Source organism: Camelus dromedarius, chromosome 21 (assembly GCF_036321535.1).
Source record: "Camelus dromedarius isolate mCamDro1 chromosome 21, mCamDro1.pat, whole genome shotgun sequence".
Lineage (NCBI taxonomy): Eukaryota > Metazoa > Chordata > Mammalia > Artiodactyla > Camelidae > Camelus > Camelus dromedarius.
In genome coordinates this window covers 22,478,672-22,492,978 of record NC_087456.1, presented here as the reverse complement: position 1 = coordinate 22,492,978, position 14,307 = coordinate 22,478,672, and the positions used below count along the sequence as shown (strand labels likewise).

Here is a 14,307-nt window from a genome sequence, read left to right as displayed (position 1 = left end):
AAAGCAGGTATCTGCACATCTCTGTTCATAGCAGCATTACGCACAATAGTTAAAATGTGGAAGCAACCCAAGTATCCACAGACAAATGAATGCATAAGCAAGATGCGGTATATAGATCCAATGGAATACTCCTAAAAATACTTAGTAAGGAAGGAATACTTAAAAAGGAAGGAAATTCTGACATATGCCACAACATGGATGACCTCTGAGGACATGATGCTAAGTAAAATAAGCTAGTCACAAAAACACAAAAGCTGTATGATTCCACGTTTATGAGGTACTTAGAATAGTCAAAATCATAGAAAAAGTGGGCTGGAGAAGAGGGAACTTGGAGTTGTGATTTAATGGGTAGAGAGTTTCTGTTTTACAAGTTGTAAAGAGTTCTGAAGATGCATGTTGGTGATGGTTGCATAGCATTATGAATGTACTTACTACCACTGAATTGTATACTTAAAAATATTAAAACGGTACATATCATGTCATGTGTGTTTTACCACAATAAAAAAATGGAAAAAATCTTTGTATACTAATATAGAAAGATCTAAAAGAATGATTGCTAGGGAAAAAATGGGCAGAAAATATTATAGTATATTAACTTTTGTGTAAAAGATAAAAAAGAAAGAAAAAACATACTGCCATCTAATTGCATCATTTTAAAGATTAACTTTATTAAGGAATACTTTAAACGCAATGAAATTCACCCCATTTTAAGTGTACAGTTCTTTAAGTTTTGACAAATGTATATACCTATGTAACCAACACCACAGCTGAGATGTAGTTTTCACTACCACAAAATGTTTGCTTTGATCCTTTCCAGTTGATTCCCATCCCAACACCAGCCCCAGACATTCACTGATCTCCTTTCTAGTGTTATACATTAGATTTGCCTTTTCTAGAGTTTCGTATAAAAGAATCATATATGATATATTCGTTTAAGTAAGGTTTCCTTCACTCAATATAATGGTTTTGAGATCTGTGCACGTTGATGCACACATCAATAATTTGTTCCTTTTTGTTGCTAAGTACTATTCGACCGTGTCAACATACCAAACTTGTTTATCCTGTCAGCTAGTAATAGATATGTGGATTGTTTCTTGTTTTGAGCTATTATAAATAAATATGCTATGTTCATGTAAAACGTATATTAAATAAATGTGTATGCTTGTCTTTTGTTAATCTTTTTCACTGTCAGCTTAATTTCCAGACTCTAAGAGGATCAAGGAAAACTTTTTCCTCCCCTGTAATTTCTGGTGCCCAAACAGGAACACCTTTGGCTGGGAACACCTTGCTGAGTCTGGAAACTGCAGTTAAGAAATATTGGATCTCTGACGAAACTGCCACAGATAAGAATTCTTACCTCAGTTGCTCAGTTCTCTGCCTGTGGGGACCTCTCAAGTGAAAGTGGCAAGAGTCTTTTCCTTCCCAGATTCAGATTAGCAGGAGAGAAACCTTTGAAAAAGTTAGTTCTTTGGACTGTGACTCTGGGTAAAGTTTGATTTAGGGGTATCCACTGGTTTCCTTCCCAGGGGCAGCTTTCTCTCATTCTGTGCCTGAGAACTTGATGTGGCTTTCCCCATTAGGACATGAGGGTTCTGTGTGTGCAGGTGGCCAATTGTCAGATTGGGGGGTGGGGATCCCCAAAATATAGAGAGGCAAAAATGTAGGTTTCACCCATTTCATGGCTAGTGTCCTACTGGCTGTGGCCTGCGCTGGGGTGGAGGCTTGTCTGAGTCTTCTACCTTTTGGCCATCTCCAGCAGCTTTAAATCTTGGGAGGGCTGCATCTTTTGCACTCTCTTTGGGGATGGCTCTTGCATCCACGGTTTAGTCATAAAAGGCTTACTGGTTTCAGTTTCAAGTCACTTGATAGTTGTCTTTGGTTTAAAAAAAAAAAAAAAGGAGCTACTTGGAAACTGAGTAAATGAAAAATCTTAAAGGTCTTCTCCACAGATATTAACGAAATGTTGTAGCCATCTGAGTGAGCAACCTTAACGTATTCCATCTGCCAGAAACACAATTTGGATCCAACTGTCTTTTATGAGCTAGTGAGTTTTGTATTAATATATCTGACACACGGTTAAAAATTTAAAACAAAAGCTTTAAGGTCTCTGCATGTGTCTGCCTGAATGTTTATGTGTGTGTATGTGTGTCTATGTTATATAAGTGATATTTTTCTACTTCTAGATGGTATTATGAAATTAATTTATAAAATCCCTTAAAGGAGTTCTGTTTAAATTGGCTTAGAGATAAATGAGTGCTCATATAAATTGAAGTATTCCTAAAACTCTCAGAAATATAGAAAACAACCCAAATGTTTTTTTAATTCATGTGATCTGAGATAATCTTTGATAAATAGTGAGTTTTTAAATTATTGGTAAAATAAAAATGGACATTTCTTCAGAGTTGCTAACGTCAGACATAATGCAGACATACAATATTTTCTACCTAGCCTTACTAGTCAAGCAAGCTTTTATTATCTCTACTAGATGTTTAAGATTATGAAACTATAAATCCAACCTATAAACACAATGTACAACTAAAATGAATTGCTTAATGCATGTTGAGCACAGTAGTAAAAAAGAAAAAGAAGCATATTTTCAGCTTCTTACACTCTTTGCTTTTGTGATATTTTTGATTCTTGCCTGATTTGTGAACAAGACAAATAATTTAAGATGATGGCTAGCTTTGTTTAATGTCTCATGAAATTTTCCTGAGTAATCGAGACATAATTGTTAAGAACAAGTGAATTTAAAAGATATAAGTGGGTTAAAAGTTTATATATGAATTTTTCAATAATGATTATGTTCTATACTATACCCACTTAAAAATAATTTCAAAGCCTTTTTGATATTTTGAAACCTTAAAACTTATACTAAGTTAAGTTAAATGATGGATATTCATTGAGTATCTACATCATTTTCAAGTAAGATACAATATTGAAATAATTGCCAAACATAGTTTGTCTACTTGTGGCATCTTATTTGTGTAGAGTATAGCGAAGCTACATATAGTTGGGTCTGTTAATAAATGTGAGAAGTTATATTATGAAAAAGACATGCTTCTTGTACAAGGTCCTGGGTTCCCAGCACCTCCACCAAAAATAAATAAATAAATAAACCTAATTACTTTCCCCACTAAAAAAAAAAAAAGACATGCCTCTATAAAATGATAAAATGATACACTCATAAATTTGCTACAGAATGATAGTATATGTGGCAAATGGTTCACAGTTGCCTGGTTCCTAATTTTCTTCGATTATTGGTCTGCTCTTAATAAGAAATGGCTTAAAAAAAAAAAAAAAAAGAAAAAAGGAAGGGGGAAGTAATCTACCTGGGAAACCAAGATTTTGCATTTTAGAATAATTTCCCGTGTTTCACATTGTCTTTATCAAGTCTTTGATAACTGAAGAAAACCACGTTTTCTCAATATTAAAAGAACTAAATTTTCTTCACAACTATTTAACCTTCTGTGTTTGCCTTTAAAATCTTGTACTGCCACTTTGGTTTAATAGATAATTAAGTATTCTTCCATAAGGATCTGTGATCCTATTTAATCGAGTGTTCAAACTTTTTGACATTTTTGGCAATTTCTAAAAATCAAATTCTCAGACTTAAGGAAATCTTTCTCTCTCTCTCTTTTTTTAAAGGTGTTTATAACTTACAGCAGTTTGGTAAAGTATACCTTTTTCCCTACGGCATGGTTTATTTTATAAACTCTGAGCTCCAGGTCAGTCAGCCTAGGTATTGACTCTGGCTCTGGATATTGAATGGGAAGTCTCAAGAATAATCAACAGAAGATATATTGGAGGAAAATATCCATTTGTAAGAGCAAAAAAATAAAAATAAAGAGAAGCTTCAGGTGAACTTTCCATATATGGGGATTCATATTTAATTCATACCAGCAGAAAATATAGATCAAAATCCTAAACCCAACATCCCACCATATCTTCCTGTTTCAAAGACTCACCACCTTCTGCACACTGGTTCTCAGCAGGCTGTCTTCACTGGAAGACGTACAAGTTAGGTTTAGGTTTGAGGATCAGCCAGGCTCCATTTTCTGGTCTTTCTACCTTCCTGAGTCTCCTAAGCCCACTTTAGCTTCCACATTATCAGCGACAGGTTCTTTATGGATACTGATTTTCCTACAATTAAAAGAGGATACTCATGCTACTCTGAACTCTTAGCAGTCATCATGGAAACATTCTCACTTCAGGGCTAGTCTCTCCTTCTGGATTGTAGAGTTGAAATACAGAGCAGTTCTACACAGTAATTTGCCCATTTTGCCCAAGCCAATCACACTTCCTGTAGACATTTTTCCCCTTGAGCTGATGCTGCCAGAGCCACCGCAACCCTCTAGGAAGAAGTTTCATTCTTCTCATATTCTCATATTCATATTCTCATCAGCCTGTGTGAACAATGAGACGTTTTCCTCTCAACCTTCTGCCTTCATCCTGCATATATGCCCAGGAAATTTAGAGCATCCTCTAGAACTCCTTCAAATTGAGTTCTATATAACCCTAGCGATCCACTGCTTTAACATCAGCAGAGACCTCAGACAGCCTTCCTGCACAGTTTCTCTCACGGGTTAAGGGTCTAGCTGCAGATGATCTGACTCTCTGCTTACTGCCTAGGGGGTTTGTAATAAGCCAATACTGCAGAGATTAGCTGTATGAAATAAAGTTAAATCAAAAAGTGTATTTTCTACTAAGCCTTAAATTTCTTGTGAAATGTAGCATGAATAAAATTAGTTCCTCTTGTACTACTTTATGATAAATCAGTTGTGAAATACAGCATAATGCAGGTAGGTATGACGTTATTTACAACATAAAGAATAACAACAAAAAAGACACTGTGTACTAAAGAAGAAATCAGCCCCTTCATAATCAACAGAACTCTGTTACATATTTTAAGTTAAAAACACAGAGAGCTTGCAAATTGGTGAACACGTCGAGGTGCTGGGATGCCAAGCACACTGAGGACACGGAAGCTCTGTAGGCTCCCCACCCCCACCCCCTGGCCCTGAGCCTCTCTCCCATCTGGATGTTCCTGAGTTCTAGCCTTTGTAACAAAGTAATGGTGAGTAAAGTACTTTCCCGAATTCTGTGAGTCATTCTAGAAAATTATTAAAACCTGAGGAACAGGCTATGGGAACCTCCAACTTACAGCTGAGGCTGGTCAAGCTTTTGAGAGGCCTGGGACTTGTGACTGACAGCTGAAGTGGGGAAATTTTAGTGGGACTGAACCATTAAACCTGTGATGTCTAATGCTAATTCCGAGTAGTGAGTGTCAGAGGGTTCAAGAAGTAGTGCTGGAAAAGACACCACATATTTTGTGTCAGGTGGGAAAAAATCTCTCATTTGGTGTCAGCAGTGTTGAGAGTAAAAACAGCAAAGAAGCTCCAAATGTTTACATTTGCCATAGAAGAAATAATTTCTTTATTTTCATGTTCAGGCTCTACACATTTTATGGGCAATAATGTTAAAAAGCTTTCTTTCTTTTTTTTTTTTTTTTTCTCTTGCTTCCTAGTTTTTTTCTCCAGAATGGTCTACATCAATTCTAATCCCTCTCCAGGTACCAATGGACCAGAAACATAGTATTTTTAGGAAGGCATGGCTCTTTTAGGGTTTTATTTTGGATATGTATTATAAAAGAATAGAAAACAGCCCCAGTTTTCTAGAAAAACCAAAGCCTCGAAAAGCTCAGTCTCTTGCAAATTTATTGTCAAACATATTGTCAAACACTCACCCTGCAAAATTCAAACTCTGGAAGAATAAAAGCTACACACCATTTTCTCCCCTCATTCATATGATTGGCTTTACACAGATGATGAAAGTCCTTCACCCTGGGAACTGTTCTGTCATTAGTTCATGGTGTTCGGTGGGTCCTGAGCCCTCCCTTCCCCACAGTGTGAGTCTCTTCCAGATCATTCCCTCTTCCATTTGGGATGTGGAGCCAGACACCCTTGGTTCCTCCTTAGCGTCTACCACTTTGTAAGCTGTGTGATCTGAGACGCAGCACTTGCCAGCTCCCTGGTACATACAACGGGAGGCATGGGGGTGGGGGCGTGTGACGTATCTCTCATTAGAGGTCTGAAGTCCAGGACTTTTCTTCTAGCCTTTGCCCATTGCCCCTCTTCCAAATCATGACTGTCCTTTTTCATAGGCCAGCGCTGCTGGAGAATGAAGGTGTCATCAGAGCAGAACTGCTTTTGGATGAGCTGGACGCGGAAGGGTGTGGACAGGAGCAGGTGATGTTTTCTCTGACAACTGCCCTTTACCCTGCTCTGTCCAGCTGTTCCGCCCTGACCCAGATGACGTCTCAAGCAGAGCCCAGAGCCTTCCAGCCACTGTTGGCCACTCACAAGTTAATAACCTTTATCTGGGTGTTTAAAACTCCAGTCTGATCCAAATAAACATGATACTGTCTCACGTGACTGAAATCTTCTTTCCTCTTTCTACCAGTCAAGCCTGACTTAGGCTTAGATGTTTACAGTGGAGAAGGGCAGGAGGAGGGTGTCTTCTGTTTCTTCTCTCTTCCTTGCTTTCCCCCGCCCCCTCTTGCAGGACTGTGGGGAGTGGGGAGGTGTAATAGGCAGATTACAGAAAAAGGAGAGTCTCACATTACTGGTACAGTTTTCACCTGCCATGCCAGCAACCATTAAGGTACGAGTCTAGCCCTTGTCAAATGGTTATGATCTGGTCCATCTCACCTGATTCCTCTGCTGGCAAAGCCGCTACCTGCAAAGACCCTCTGTCCACAGACAACTCCCAATCACCTCTCACCTTGAGGCATTGTCAGGTCCAAGTCAGGGACCAGCCCCCTTGTTCCCCAGACACAAAAGTCAAGCTCTATGGGTGGTTCCGTGAAACTCTCCTCACTCAGCCAAGATTAACAAAGCAGCAACACTCGCTTCCAACAGAGTATGTGGCTGGTGTGTGCACTGGGGAAAGGAAGCCCAGCTCACCAACGACTCCCCCAAAGAAATTCTATTATCTTTCTTGATCATTCTCTTTGCTTCTTCTTATAGACACTTTGGAGAGGTTGGGGGTGGGGCACAGGGGTAGTTCTAGAGTTCTCTCGTTCTAGAAGCCCAGCAGCCGGAAATCAAGCTGTTGGCAAGGTTGTTTCCTTTTGAGGGCCTGAGGGAGTGATTTGTTCCAGAAGTTTCTACTCAGCTCGTAGATGGCCATCCTTATGTTCACATGGCATTCTCCCTGTATCTGTTCATTTTTCTTCATTTAAAAAAAAAATCTTGGCGTGGAGGGTATAGCTCAGTTGCAGAGTGTGTGGTTAGCATGTACAGGGTCCTGGGTTCAATTCCCAGAACCTCCATTTAAAAAAATTTAAATAAATAAACCTAATTGCCTGCCCCCCAACACCCGCCCCCCAAAAAACACCTCTGTTCTTTGGATTGTATCATCTCTATTTACCTATAAATCCAATAAGTTTTTCTTCTGCTGATTGAGATCTACTCCTGAGCCTCTATTCAGTGCAATTTTCATTTTAGTTCCTTTTCTTTTCTACTCCAGAATTTCCCTTTGGTTCTTTTTCATGATTTCTGTCTCTTCATTTATACTCTCTATTTGATGAGACATTGTCACATACCTTCTTTTACTTCTGTTAAGCATGTTTTTCTTTAGTTCTTTGAGCACATTTATTGTCATGGCTTTAATGTGTTGTTCAGTCTGACATCCAGGCCGCTCACAGACATTTTCTCTCACCTGCTCTTTCCCTAGGCATGGATCATGGTTTCCTGTTTCTCTGCATATCTTCTTTGAATGTCTTTGCATGTCTTCTTCTTGCATGTCTTTCTTTGCATGTTCTTTTTTTTAATGGACAGTTTAGATAATATATTGTAGCAACTCTCAATGCTGACTTCTCTTCCCCCTAGCCCTCAGGGTTTGTTGTGGTAGCTGCTTGCTTGTCTATTTGTTAAATGACTTGGGTGGATTATTTTAGTGAATTCTATTTCCCCAGCAGTGTGAAGGCTTTGATGTTGCTCATCGGGGGCACAGCCTTGGGCAAGTGCAGTCACTCTGGGATTAGCAGGGCACATTTTGATTATCCCTTTCCTTGATCTGTTAAATTGTCTGCTTCTGTTGGTATTACACCCAGCTGTTAGGTTCCTCTAAGTGCTGGCTGATGGCTGATGGATCTACTGTTTTTTGGTGATATTCTTGAGTGCAAATTTCTCCACGATATGATCCAGTTAAGTTCGAGCCCCCTTCCTGGGATACAAGCAAGTTGGAGTGAGGATGACTGAGCCCAGTATCCTCCGTCTGCCACAACTATAGTAGAGCTTCCACTCTATGAAATGGCTGAGTGGTGGAATGGACCCTTGACTTCCTGGCTACATTGTTCTGGAATTTAGCCTCTGCAACATGGAACTGGGGTGAGGTGGGTAAGATGGGAGGATGACATATGCTGGAAACCTGCCCCTATAGCCCTTGACTGGGAGCTGGGGAGATAGGGAGCCTTATCTTCTGGGCCACAGCTGCCTGGAGTAGATCCTCTGTTATACCGACCTCGGGTGGAGGGGAGAAAGAGCAGGTCACAGACGTTTGGTGTTCTTGCTGAGATCTAGTAGATTTTCTTGAGTAAATATTTCTTACTTTGCTGTTTGCCCTTAGGACAATTTCCAGAGACTTTATAGTTGTTTTCTAAAACTTTCAGTGTTACAGTTGCTGCACTGGAAGTGAGAGCTTCTAAAATAGAATCTTACTGTGAGTTTTAATTGTATGTCCTTGGTATGTAATAAAGTTGAACATTTTTCACCTCATCCTAGGTCATTTGTGCCAGTTTATGCCTGTTTGTCCTCAGATGCATGCCTCATGTGTCCCTGTACTGCACTGCAGAGGGGCTTACCCCTGCAGGCTGTGTTTCCCAGGCTCCCATGTCAGCTGGATTCTGGCAGAGTCTGGCTAATAGGAGACACTAGGGGAACACTTGAAGGCAGGATGGTGAAGCCAGGATTCCCCCCTCCCTTCTCTACCCTGGGTTTTGCCTGCTGTGGTTGTGGGTTGAGGTCCTGCCAGACTTCCCCTCTAGGATTTCAGCTCTCATTGGATAACGCTGCCTCCTGGGGTCCGAGAACACTTTCTCCTACCTTTGTCCCCCCAGCTGAGGGAATGAGAGTGGTTTCCTCCATTGTCCTCACTGTCCCCTGTTTGCCTCTCAGCTTCTCCAACACCTGTTATAACTAGTGCCCTGCATTCAGTTTCTTCTGCTATAAATACTTGAAATGGGATCTGTTTTTCAGGTTGGACTCTGACTGATACATGATTAATGCTTCCTTTTCTGTTAAATTCTTTAGTTTTTCCTTTTTTCTATAGTCCCTCCCTCTTTTTTTCTTATTAATTCTTAAGAGTTCTTTACATATTTTAAATACTAATCCTTTCTTGATTATATCTATTGGAAATTTCTTCTCTCAGTTTATGGTTTATCTTTTCACACTTTATGTAGATTTTGATGAGCAGTTCTTACAGTTAATGAAGCAGTCTACTTTAAAAATATATTTTCTTCTTGGTTTGGGCTTTTTGCATCTTATTTTAAGAAATCATTTCCTAAACTTCTCAATTCAAATTTTTCTTAGTTTAACCTTCCACGTTTAAGTCTATTAGATACATTGAACTAATTTTAGTGTAAAATATGACGTGAGTTCAAATCTCATGTTTTCTCATATTGATAACCAATTATGCCAGTACAATTTTTATTGAAATCTTCCCTTTTCCTCAATTTTCTTATATTTTTATATATTGATAGTATTTATTTCTGCACCCTCTATTCTGTCTCATTTTTATATTATTCCCTGAATTAATGCTATGGTATCTTTATTACACTATACTATATTATTAATATGCTATCATAAATTATATATTAAAGCTTTATAGGAATTTTTTTATCTGGTGAACTAAGTCCCCTTACCTTGTTCTTTTATAATTATGTCTTGGCTATTCTTGACACTTTTAGTCTTCCATATAAATTTAAAATCAGCTTATCAAGTTCCACCAAAACGCACTTGAATGTTGATTAAAATTACATTGAATTTGTAGACTGATTGTAGGAGTGGGGAGAACTGACATCTTTGCGGTATTTAGCCTTCCAATTCATGAACATGGTCTATTTCACAATTTATTTAAGTCTTTAATGTCTTTCTGTAATGTGTTAATATTCTCTTTTGAAAATTTGTATATTTGTATATTTCTTATACATCTTTTGTTAGATTTTTTTTCTAGGTACTTTGTTATGTTATCATAAATGTATCTTTCTATTTGACTGCATGATTTAACTGGTTGTTACTGGTGTATTAAAACACAGAAAATTTGAAGGGAGTCAAAAGGTACGAGCTCCCAGTTATAAAAGAAATAAATCATGGGGATGCAATGTACAGCATGGCAGCTATAGTTACTAATACTGTATTGCATATTTGTAAGTTGCTAAGAGAATAAATCTTAAAAGTTCTCGTCATGAGAAAAAAAGTTCTATAACTATGTGTGGTGACGGATGTTAACCAGACTTAAAGTGGTGATCATTTTCCATCGTATACAAATATCCAATCATTATGTTGTACACCTAAAATTAATATAATGTTCCATGTCAGTTATACTTCAAAAAATGTGAAAGATTTTTGTACACTGATTTTCCATCTACAACCTTGCTAAATTCTCATTTGATTCGAATAACTCAGATTGGTTTCTCTATATGGATGTTGCCAATAGATATAAATTGTATCAAACCTTTTTTCTGTTCCTTTTGAGGTAATCATACAGTGTCCTTTAGTCTGCTTTTTTACCAATCTTGCATGCCAGGTAAGTTGAGAGAAGACAGGAAAAAGGCATGATTGCCGAGCTCTCTTGGTATAATCTGAGAGACTGAAGTGTCATAGGGAAGCCCTGCTTTCAACATGATGCTTAAGCAGGAGCTTAGCAATCATTAAGGGAAGTGTCTAAGTCCAACGGACCTGAGGACAAACACACAGAATCTTACACAACCAACCCCACAAGGAGGAGGAAGTCAGCCGAGAGATCATCCCTCCAAAAGCCTTGCAAAGGCTACCGCTGGAAGAAACTTGGAATCCGGGGCAATGGGTCTGGTGTGTAGGCTCAGCCTGGAGAGCATTGTGGAACTAAAGACATCAGCAGTAAATAGGAGAACATGATGCCCCCAAGCTGAGCAAGACCAGACACACTGAGTGAGGCCAGCAGAGCAGATGATGGACATGCAGGGTGTAGGGTTACCTGCACCACCCGAAGTCAGCTTTAGTTACAGACAAATGTATGGGCTGTTGTAACTTTCAAATTATATGTGCTAGTTTACTGATTAAACAACACATTATAAGTAAGTAAGAAATGATATTTATTGGCAATTAACTACTGACTGAAAGAGTTGTTTTTGTTATTTGCTGTCAAAGAATAGTTATCATAAAGTTATTACTATAATTAAGGTTCATTTGAAGTTTGAATAAAGCATGTCTTCTGTAAATCTCTTCTACAATTAAAGTTGGCAAAGCTACCCATAGGCTAATACCTTTCTAATTATTCTAATAATAACACTATTATTAGATCTTAACTGTGTCATTATCAGAATACAGCTGACTTTTGAACAATGTGGGGGGTAGGGGCACCAAACCTCTGTGCAGCTGAAAAGTGGTGTGTAACTTTACAGTTGGCCCTCTGTATTCCTGGTCCCTCACCCTCAGATCCAACTAACTAAATCATGTGGTACTGTAATACGTATTTACTGGGAAAATCCATGTATAAGTGCACCAGTGCAGTTCAAACCCGTGTCGTTCAAGTATCAGCTGTAGTCTTAAAAGTGAATTGCTGAGGGATTAAGATGGTGGAGTAGAAGGACCTTGAGCACACCTCCTCTCACGAACACAACAAAATCACAACTAACTGCTGAACAACCATCAATATGACTGGAACCTACCAAAAAAAAGATCTTCTACACCTAAAGACATAAAGAAGAAACCACAATGTGAAAGCTGACATCTTGCTTGGGTCATTGGCACCAAGATTGTGCCCCACCCAGCAGCCTGTAGGATCCAGTGCTGGGACACCTCTGGCCAAAGAACTAACTGGGGGTGGGGAGCAGTCATTTGCAGTCACATGGATGGATCCAGAGACTATCATACTAAGTGAAGTAAGTCAGACAGAGAAAGACAAATACTATCTTTCACTTAGATATGGAATCTAAAAAATGATACAAATGAACTTATTTACATAACAGAAACAGATTCACTGACACAGAAAACAAACTTGTGGTTACCAAAGGGGAAAGTGTGGGAGGAGGGTGATAAACTAGGAGTCAGGAATTAACAGACACATGTTACTATATATAAAATAGATAAACAATAGAGTTCTACTGTAGGGCACAGGGAAATATATTCAGTATCTTATAATAACCTATAATGGAAAATAATCTGAAAAAAAAAATATATATATATATCTGAATCACTTTGCTGTACACCTAAAACTAACACAATATTGTAAATCAATTATACTTCAATTTTAAAAAATGAATTGCTCATTCAAAAAAAAAACCAATGAAAAGAAAAATGAAAAGTCTACATGGAAGAACACCTTGATTTCAAAATTATGGCTGCCCTCTCCTGAAAATCACCTTAACTGGAATTTCCCACTGCCATTAGGATCTATTGGGATTCACCCACAGCTTTTAAGAGCAGACTGGTTAGTGTTTTTCTAGAATAACTGGTATAATTGTTTCAAGACAAACTACCTGGCAAGAGTAAGGAAAAGATACAAAAGCTAGACAACACATTAAGAACTTTAAAAAATCCAAACTAAATAAACATGCCTATGTGTAATTAAAATATTTGTCAATCCCACAAAAATACTGTAGCTGAATTCTTTTCCTTTTCTTTAGAATGCCAAAATCCACATTCAATCCAAATGTAAAAGGCAAAAAAGGGTTAAGATTTTAAAAATTCCCTCCCAACACTTTCCCCTTCACTCCCTCTTACTCTCCAACAATAAAACATTTCTTAGGTATCTTTCTAAACATATTTTGTGTATACCCAAAGAAACATACATTATATACATATATATTATGTGTACACCCCTCATACCTAGTGTTTTGCATTTAACAATACATTTTGGAGATCAGTTGATATTAACAAATAAAATCTTCCTCTTTTTTTTTTAGTGTGGTATAGTAGAACATTTCATGGTTCATTGTATGTGCCACAATTTATTTTTAGTTTAGTGAGGTTTTTTCCCCTGGCATGAAATGCTAAAAGATAGAGACTTTTTAAAAAAAACAAAAACAAAAACCTGTAATCATAATGTAATACTATTATCACACTTAAAAAATTAACAATAAGTTCTCAATATCATTACACATCTAATCGATATTTGAATTAAAAGATTTGTCAATTTTTAAAGCTTTTGACAATTTGCATTATAATCAAAATAAGATCAATAAATTGCAATTGACTGACATATTTTTAAAGCCCCTTTTAATCTGTAGGTTTTCCCTCTTTTCTTTGCTTCCTTTGCATTTTATTTATTAAAGGACCCAGGATGTTTTCCCACAGTTTCCCACGGTCAAGATCTTACTGATTCTATCTCTACGGTGTAGTTTAAATGCTCCTCTGCTCTATTTTCTATACATTAGCAGTTGGATCTAGGGGCTTAATTAGATTTCTGCCTCAGTGTGTGCGTGAGGGTGTTATTTTATTATTAAGAACGCCATGTGGATTATCTTCCTTTTTGTAATCTCAGCCAAAGTTTCTTTTTTAATGGAGAACTGGTATCTAATTTTGAAACAAAATATCCCCTCTTCCAGGAAGAGGTGGCGGTTCAGACCACTTCTGTGCTAGACGTAAGGTTGGGCAATCACCTTGTAACAGAAATGATCACACTAGAATAAATCAGGCTAAACAATAAATTCCTCATCATTTTTCACTGTCAACAACAGTGTTTTTTTTTTTTCATAATTAGCTTTTAATCACCACACCCCCGCATTTTTCCCTGAGGTATTAGTTCCAAGAGGCAGCCAAAAATGGCTCAGTGAGCCGTTTGCTTTTCAAAATTAAACAAAACCTGGGCGAGCTGCTATTTATTAACGACCAAGGATTCTCGTGACCGAGCTCCAGCCTTCCCCGAGGTGCTAAAGAGCAGTCTTACTTAACTTGAGACCTTTCCTTCCTTTTTCTCTTTTTCCGGGGCTCCGGCGCCGGCACCGGGCAGGATAGGCCGCAGAGAGCCGGGACTCGCAGGAACTCTGCACGCCAGCCGGTCGCCGAGTCCCAGAATCTCAGAACCCCGCGCCACGGAGCCGTGGAA

The 14,307-nt window shown here is 38.2% G+C and overlaps 1 long non-coding RNA gene across 2 annotated transcripts in view; it reads right to left on the bottom strand.

The window, feature by feature from the left end:
• Positions 1–14,307, bottom strand: part of LOC116148643 (uncharacterized) — a 26,140-nt gene extending 11,833 nt beyond the window's left edge. The window contains exons 1-2 of one of the 2 annotated variants that reach the window (XR_004132150.2): positions 14,149–14,307; positions 3,966–4,140 (exon numbers count right to left, since the gene is read on the bottom strand). This is a non-coding gene — a long non-coding RNA (uncharacterized LOC116148643). Of the gene's footprint in view, positions 1–3,965; positions 9,455–14,148 lie in introns of those variants that run through there. The other variant, XR_004132149.2, reaches the window with a different exon arrangement.